We start from the raw sequence: 8,447 nt of genomic DNA on the forward strand, positions 1-8,447 counted from the left end.
GCCGATACGTCGGCGCCGTGGTTCGGCGATCCTCTCACTCCCACAGTATGCTCTCGTAAACTGCCGTCCTCTAGCCGCGCCGCCACCTCTGGCTACGTTCTTGTGGAGGCGCACGGCGGTCAGCGCCTCCACCGCTGGCGACGTTCGTGTGGAGACGCACGGCGGTCAGCTTCTCCCACGTACGCGCATTCTGGACTGAGGCCCCGTTCATGTCGGTGTAGCGCTGAATGTTAGCTGATAGATGCTGTTAATCTCACTGTTTGCCGAAGTAGTTTACTGTCAATATGCTCTGCTTAAGAAGCTTCCTTGCTCTGTTCTACACTCAATCTGCTTTGCTGAGATGGCATGCCAAGGCCGATTAGTTGCTAAAATATCCTGCCATATATTTATTGTGACGTAGATTGCCATGGTCTAGTAGCCAATCTGTTAGGTGAAATAGCTCTACACCATTTTATACTCGATCTGTTGCTGCGATGGCCTTCGATAGTTCGATGGCTGTGTGCTCGGGCTCATTGACTGCTGAAACAACCTGCCATAATTTGGCACTCAAATCTGTTTGCTGAATTAGCTTTACATATATTTTGTTACTTAGATCTGCTCGTCCAAATATCTTGCCATAGCTTTAGACATCGACCTAGGTATTTTTTTCAGGACTTCATAAAAAAGCATATATGTTTTTCCTGTAATATCTAGTAGAAGAACTAATTTGTATGTCTAACAGATGGACAGGACTTGGATAACTTCTGCTCGAAGATTCTCCGCTGCATATGTCGAGGGGGATTGAAAACTTCATGAACTTTATCAGAGCTGAGTACGGTGGTCCGAAATCAGATGTGCTCTGCCCGTGTAGCAGTTGTATGAATTCAGTTACAAGACCCCAGTCAACTGTGCAAAAATCATCTACACTTGTATGGGATGTCGGTCACATATACTAGGTGGGTTCATCATGGTGAAGCTGTGAATGTCAATGTTATTGACTACGTGGAAGCAGCAGATCACCATCTTGATCTGCCTGATGCTCAGGTGGAAGAGGAGGAGGAGGTGGTGGTGGCGGAGCCAGTGAGTTTGACCAACATTGAAACAATGCTACGAAATGCTCGTGCATTCCGTGAACTTTCACCTGCAGAAGAAAAACGGTGGGCCCACATGTTGGAACAATGCAACGTTGCTGTCACCCCAGGAAATAAGCTGTCAGTATTCTCAGCTATGTTCACCTTTCTTCAGGTGAAGACATCTGAGCGGATGACCAACAAATCATTCGATGCGATGTTGGGTGCTTTCCGTGAATCTTTCCCAGATGCGTCTGAGCTGCCACACACCTACAGTAAAATGAAGAATTTCCTTCGTGCAGTTGGAATTGGATATGATATGATCCATGTTTGTAAGAATAATTTTGTTCTGCTCCGAAAGGATTATGCCAACTTAAGTGAATGCCGGAAATGCAAATCATCAAGATGGAATGATGGCGATGCTCTGAAGAGGATTCCTCATAATGTTCTGAGACATTTTCCAATTATACCAAGATTGCAGAGGTTGTTTCATGATGCTGAAACAAGAGAGGATGTACTGTGGCATTCTAGGAACCAGGAGTACAGAGATCAGAATGTAATGAGCCATCCATCTCATGGTAGTGAGTGGAAAAGCTTCAATGATAAACACAAAGAGTTTGCTGCTGACCCGAGACACATTAGACTTGGCTTAGCTTCAGATGGATTTAACCCATTTGGCCACCAGAGCGCCACATATAGCATGTGGCCAGTGCTTGTTATCCCTTACAACATGCCACCAAATGTCTGCACCAAAGAATCAAACTACATGATGGCCTTGCTCATCCCAGGTCCAAAAAGTCCTGGAAAGGATTTTGATTTGTTCATGGAGCCTCTTGTGGAGGAACTTCAACAGCTATGGAAGGGTGTTCTCACTCGAGACCTATATAGCAGCCCACCAGCTGATTTCTTTCTGCGTGCTGTTAAATTTGGTGCATCCATGATTATCCGGCTTTGGGCACTATGTCAGGGCGAACGACACATGGTTACAATGCATGTGTTCGCTGTGACAGGAATCCGCTGTCATACGCAATACTTAGCAAGATCTGTTACATTGGACACCGCCGTTTCCTTGCCAAGGACAAGCCGCATCCTAGAAAATACCGAAGACATGTGTTCAATGCAAAGCATGAAAACCATGATGCGCCAAAGAGGCTCACCGCCGATGAGTTGCAAGTGGAATTAGAGAAGGTCAGGCATATTACACCAGGAAACCATCCTGGTAATGGTAGCGGGAAAAGGAAGCGTTGCAGGGTAGAAGAGAGATTATTGTTTACCCGCAGGTCCACTTTGTGGGACTTGGAGTATTGGAAAGATTTGGATCTGCGGCATAATCTTGATGTGATGCACATCGAGAAAAATATATGTGACAACATTATCGGCACACTTCTTAATATTGAAGGCAAGACGAAAGATACCTTAAAATCTAGGATTGATTTGACACACCTGGGTATCAGAAAGGATTTGCAGGTGCAAGATGAAGGTAAACCACGGGATATGGCACCAGCTGTGTACGTCTTGGACAAGGTAAAAAGAAAAGAATTCTGCGAGGTCCTGTCACGTGTGAGATTCCCACATGGATTTGCTTCCAACCCTGAAAGGATAGTCAGTGCAGATGGAAACAAGGTACAAGGATTGAAAACTCATGACTACCACATCCTACTTCAAAGGGTTTTACCTGTTATCCTTAGAGGATTGGGCCGCCCTGACTTATACAGAGCAGTTGCAGAGTTGGGACAATTCTTCAGGGAACTCTGCAGTAGGAATATCAGGATAGATGCTTTGGAGCGTCTTAGAGACAAGATACCAACTATCCTATGCGACCTTGAGAAGATATATCCTCCAGCCTTCTTTGATGTGATGGTGCATTTGGTTGTTCATCTACCTGATGAGGCACTACTTAGAGGTCCAGTACAGTATGGCTGGATGTACCCTATTGAAAGGCGGCTAGGCACTTTCAAGGGCTATGTTAGGAACAGAGCTAGACCCGAGGGTTCCATTGCAGAGGCCTACATTGCTACAGAAGCGTTGACATTCTGCTCAAAATACATTGAAACAGCTGATCAGCTTAGCAAAGAGGTGGGCGAAGACAATCCCGGGCTCAATGTTTTCGATTATTCTTTTCGAGTTACAGGGAAGAGTCGACAAGAGGACAAACCTAAAGATTTGGACAAAATGGTTTGGTATGTGTTGAATAACTGTCCTGAGATACTACCTTATATCAAGTAAGTGCAGTACTGCAGCTTATACATCGTAATCTACTAAACTTGCAGCACATTCTTATATATTTAGATGTTTGACGCGATCACTATGTTGTGCAGCATCTACAAAGAGGAGTTACTGCCGCAAAATCCAAGAAACATTGACAAACTGGTTATGGCAGGATTTGCGAAATGGTTCAAGAACCATGTAAGCTTTTGAAGTGCACTGTCAGTTTTTTAATATATTGAGTACATAAGATGATCAGCTTGTCTATTTTCTAACCATAGGTTAAGAAGATGCGGGAGGATGGGCAGGCAGTTGATGATGCCCGTTACTCACTAGCAATGGGTCCTGATACTCGGGTAAGACATTATGAATCTTGCGTTGTTGGAGATGTGCGCTACAACACCCTTGCACGAGACGAAGGCAGGAAGACACAAAATAGTGCCATCATGAGCACGGATATGTATGACAAAGAGACAACTGAAATGTATACTAACATAACAGACATTGTTCAGTTGCAGTATATCTCCAGTTTCGAGGATCATCGGTGTGTTGTTCTGTTGTGCTGTCGTTGGTATAACCTATTTTCCAGGATCACAAAACCCAGAGCTGATGATTATTTCAAATCCATCAATGTCAAGGCGGCGTACCAGACCAACGAGCCTTTTATTTTGGCAAATCAAGCAACACAGATATTTTTCTTGGAAGACACATTTGCACGTAGCGATGACTGGAGAGTATTGCAAAGGTTTGAGCAGAGGAATTCGTTTAATGAAGTTGCACAACAAGATGATGCTTACACTGCTCCTGATGTACAAGATAACACAAATGTTCCTAATATCTTTGAGAACCATCACGTCAATGACGCCGGCGAAAAGATTGCCTGTCGTGCTGTGGACATACAAGAGTTGATCAAGAAGAAGCCAACGTTCGAGGACGTTGAGGACGAAGAAGAAGATGACACCGTGGGGAATTACGATTCAGACTAATACACATGGCGAAGATGTTGACCCTGCTGCTGCGGATGATGATTACATTGCTTTTGTCGTATTTGCCTGTCAGAAGACGTTTTTTTATCTACTATGTGAAATTGTGTTTGCTATGACAACTGAAACCCGATGAACATGTTGTTTAGTATTTTGCTGTGAGAACATCACTTGTTATGTATGCTGATTTGTGTTTGGTGATTGTATGACAACTAAAACATGATGACATTGTTGTTTAGTTGTACTCATATTTGGCTCTGAAACTTGAATTTGATGACATAGTTTGCTGTTGGACTGCAATTTGCTCGACGTCTTCGAATGAGAACAAAGCTGACCCGACAGGGCCTCTGCTATTTATTTATTTATATGAGCAAAAGGGGATACCCCCTGATTTCCGTTAATAGAAATCATTAGATGTTCACAACACTACGCCCAGCCTGCTACACAGGTTTCATTCATTACTAGTTTCAGCAAAGTGCTCATGTCGTAGCCACTGAATACATCACGAGTGCTACATACACTGCAAATAAAGAGACAATCATCCTACAGAGCACATCGATTTTGCCCATTATCTTCACAAGCCCTTTCATCTCCTCATTGCTGTCAAGGCCGTTCAGCAGTTGTTGCTTGGCCATGATCAGAGGAACTGCATCTTTAACCTTCTGCTCTGCATCTTCCTCTTCTGCCGTTCCTTCAGTTACTTGTCCAACACCCCAACCTGCTGGTATTGGGATTCCTCGGCTAACAAAATAATCAGCGTAGTTGCATTCCCCCACATCAGAACTTCCTAGAAATACAAATCACACAAATCTTCCCTTTTCTGCACGAATCAAATTGGAAGATCATCAACCAAACTATTAAAAAAATCAGCAACTGAAAGCAGCAGAACAACACTTAAACATATTATTACCCCATGATTCGGGCATTTGTAGAAGACTCGGCCAGGCTTGCGGATTGTGGTTGAGACGCGATGGATGACTCTGCGTGATTTGCAGCAGTGGCACCACACCAACGGCAGCGGGTTGCGGTGAGCAATCGGCTGCGGTGCGCGTGCCGGCGGGGGTGTGATGAGACCCACAGGCGATGGTACGAGTGGCGACTTGGCGCATATCTGGTTGTTGCCTGCTGAAGAGCAGGTGGACGAGCAGCCAGCAGACATGGTTGCTGCGGCCAGAGCTTCTGATGCTAGGCAGAGTAAGTAGAGAAGAGGAGAAGCGAACGTTGGATATGTCAGTTTCATTACTTGCAGAGTAGCATAGCACCATATATAGTCATAGTCTAGGTTTGGATTCGAACCAGCTACAGGAGGGACCTCCTTGTTTTGCGAAAAAAATTATTTCTCCACCTGACAGCTGGGACCCACCGGCTGTATCTTCGCACGGAAGGAAGTGCCTCCTTGTTTTGCGAAAAAAATTATTCATCCCGTTGACAGCTGGGACCCGTCAGATTTGGTCACTGACTTGTGGGCCTACTAAGCGGACGTGTACGCATGGCTTTGTCAACTTAATCAACAAATGATTCTAGTAGCTGGACCGTTGGATGTTAATCCAACAGCCGTGCTCCTTCTTCAACCTCTGTTCTTGCTCCTGTCTCCCGTGGGCGGCACCGCGGCTGTGCTGCCGCGCACCCGAACCAGTGAAGTTTCCCACCCCTCTCCATCTGCGACTCCACTGCCCCGTCTTCCCCATCTCCGGGTCGTTACAGTCTGGGTGCGCTCAGCACGGTGTGGTCAACATGGTCAACAACCGAGAGTCATCGGAAGATGACTGTACGTGAGAGGCTGAAAGTGGGGACGCACCACGCCCATGGACGCATGCATGCAACGGAACGCGGCGAGGTCAACGTGGTCAAGGAACGACTTCCATCGGAAGTATACTGTACGTGGAGAGTCTCAGCTGGGTCCACGGCCGCAGCAAGTAAGTGCCTCCTTATTACGCGGAAAATAATGATTCCTCCAACTGACAGCAGGGACCCACTGGATGGGCCACCGTATTTTGCGAAAAAAATGTTTGCCCCCTGACTGCTGGGACCCACCTGACGGGCCACCGTATTTCACGAAAAAACGTTCTCCCCGCTGTCAGCTCGGACCCACTGGAAGTGCCTCCTTATTACGCACAAAAAAATGAATACTCCCCCGGCTAGCTGGGACCCACCTTGGTGGGAGGCTGACTTGTGGGCCTACTAAGTTGACGGGGATGAAGGGCTTTGTCAACTTAGTCAATATGAACGATTCTAGCTCCAGTGACCGTACGATGTCCATCCAACGGCCGTAGTGCTTCTTCAACCTCTGGTCTTCTTGCTCCAGCCGCCCAAAGCAGCGCCGGTCGTGCTGCATGCTCCTGCCTCCCGTGGCCGTCTGTGCTGCCGCGGAGGCCTCACCGCCCCCTACTATTCCCACCGCTGGCCAGGCCCTGCGGCGACGGCAGCCTCACACCGCAGCCGAACCAGTGAACCCTCGTACTCCTCTCCGCGCGGGCTTCCACTGCCGCGTCTTCCCCGGCTCCGCGTCGTCCCCTTCCTAGGCCTCGTCGTCGTCCACCGCCGTGGTGCTCTCCGCGCGGCGTGGTCAACGTGGTCAAGGAACGACTTCCATCGGAAGAGTACTGTACGTGGAGAGGCTGACAGCTGGGTCCACGGCCATAGCCCAGTTTTTTTGTGATTTGCCAAGTAAGTCGCTTTGTCAGGCCTGTTGGGCTGCAAATCTTTCAAGACGAGGAGAGCTTTCATTCTGCTGGCTGAGAAAATGGCCCATCAGTAATGAGAAATGGGCTGTACATTTTTAAAACACATCAAACCGGCAATTAGTTTCAAATATCTTTTTTATTCATTTCGAGATTTTAAATTACATTAATTTTTATGCGTGGAGAATTTGTTGGATTTTATATTGATATACATTTATTTTTAAAATCAGTTTGAATGTGAGTCGAAATTTCGGGATTAAAAACAGTTCGGAAAGCACCGAAATATGCAAAATTTCGTATAATTTTTTAACCGTGTGGCCACAATATGGGCTGTAATGCTAACAAAAATAATATGGGCTCCAAAAAAACCTTAATAATTAGCAAATGGGCTGTAAATTACTAGAAATAATGGCAGATGGGCTGTATGCTGTTTTCCACAGATTTGAGGCTTTCCTAAAAAAAGGTTGACGCACAAGCAGTGACTGTTGGATGGCCATCCAACGACCGTCGTGCTTCTTCAATCTCTGCTCTTCCTGCTTCAGCCGCTCAAACAAGCGCCGGCGGGACTGCCTGCTCCCTCCTCCCCGCGGCCGGCTCTGCTGCCGCGCTGGCCTCACCGCCCCACCGTACTCCCATCGCTGGCCTAGCCATCCCTCTACTCACCCACACCTGCTGTTATTCTCCGGCGATGGCAGACGAACCAGTAAACCCTCGTACAGTCGTACTCCCCTCCGCGTGGGAAACAACTATCGAGTCTTCCCTACCTCCGTGTCGTTCCCTTCCTAGGCCTCGCCGTCGTCCACCGCCCTGGTGCTCTCGGCGTGGCCTGGTCAACATGGTCAATGACCGACATGCATCTGAAGTGGACTGTACGTGGAGAGGCCGACAGCTGGGTCCACGGCCGCACGCAAGGAAATGCCTCCTTATTACGCGTAAAATAATTATTCCTCCACCTGACATCAGGGACCCACCGAAAGGGCCTCTGTATTTCACGAAAAAAACGTTACCGCCGCTGACAGCTCGGACCCACCAGCTATATCTTCGCACGCAAGGAAGTGCCCCCTTATTACGCACAAAAAAATGAATACTCCCCCTGTTAGCTGGGACCCAGTATAGTGGCAGGCTGACTTGTGGGCCTACTAAGTTGACGGGGACGGAGGGCTTTGTCAACTTAGTCAATATGCACGATTCTAGCTCCAGTGACCGTACGATGTCCATCCAACGGCCGTAGTGCTTCTTCAACCTCTGGTCTTCTTGCTCCAGCCGCCCAAACCAGCGCCGGTCGTGCCTCATGCTCCCACCTCCCATGGCCGGCTGCGATGCGGCGGAGGCCTCACCGGCCCCTACTACTCCCACCGCTGGCCAGGCCATCCCTCTACTCACCCACACCCCCTGTTATTCTGTGGCGACGGCAGCCTCACACCGCAGCGAACCAGTGAACCCTCGTACTCCTCTACATGTGGGCATCCACTGCCGCGTCTTCCCCGGCTCCGCGTCGTCCCCTTCCTAGGCCTCGCCGTTGTCCACCG

This window comes from Triticum aestivum, chromosome 7D (genome assembly GCF_018294505.1).
Source record: "Triticum aestivum cultivar Chinese Spring chromosome 7D, IWGSC CS RefSeq v2.1, whole genome shotgun sequence".
Taxonomy (NCBI): Eukaryota; Viridiplantae; Streptophyta; class Magnoliopsida; order Poales; family Poaceae; genus Triticum; species Triticum aestivum.